The sequence below is a fragment of the Alosa alosa genome, chromosome 4, assembly GCF_017589495.1.
Source record: "Alosa alosa isolate M-15738 ecotype Scorff River chromosome 4, AALO_Geno_1.1, whole genome shotgun sequence".
NCBI classification, from domain to species: domain Eukaryota; kingdom Metazoa; phylum Chordata; class Actinopteri; order Clupeiformes; family Clupeidae; genus Alosa; species Alosa alosa.
The window spans coordinates 25,778,913-25,779,399 of record NC_063192.1 but is presented as its reverse complement, the minus strand read 5'-3'; the positions used below and the strand labels follow the sequence as shown (position 1 = coordinate 25,779,399).

The 487-nt window shown below is 33.1% G+C and overlaps 1 protein-coding gene across 1 annotated transcript in view; it reads right to left on the bottom strand.

The window, feature by feature from the left end:
* Positions 1–410: 410 nt before the first annotated feature.
* birc5b (baculoviral IAP repeat containing 5b) overlaps positions 411–487 on the bottom strand; it is a 1,700-nt gene continuing 1,623 nt past the window's right edge. Inside the window, exon 4 of the mRNA XM_048241921.1 lies at positions 411–487. This exon is cut by the window's right edge and continues 201 nt beyond it. The gene's annotated coding sequence lies outside the window, so the exon portion shown is untranslated.

The window sequence follows — 487 nt, the reverse complement described above, 5'->3', positions numbered from 1 at the left end:
ATGGCACACACAACTTTTTTTCCCAGTAGCCATTTCTCCAGTAATTTTTGTTCTTGTCAGTGTTGTTTTGTGGCTACATTTTTATTTGTTTAGAGTACATTCACTTACAGTAGTGGGATTCTACTTTTATTCGTTTCCGTAAGAATATTTGTTTTTGTAAAAAACTTGTTGCAAAAAGTGTCAGTTGATTATTGCAGAAATTCTGCTTTTGAGTTTCACAGAAGACAGAGTCCGAGAAAACAATAAAAATAGAAACACAAAGACTGCAGTGTTTTATATAAAACACATCAGTGTGTTGCTGTTGATTTGATCTCAAACGGTGCATGCGTGCATAGTTTTGCTGCAATAATTATATTTTTAGAAAGGATTGTTGAATTTTTATTGCAGTGTTTCATTTTGGCATAGATGCGAGTTGTTTATCTCCAAGTGCTAGGTCTTATACAGAGTTGACATAATAAGCCAAATTTTGCAAAATGTGTGTAAGCAA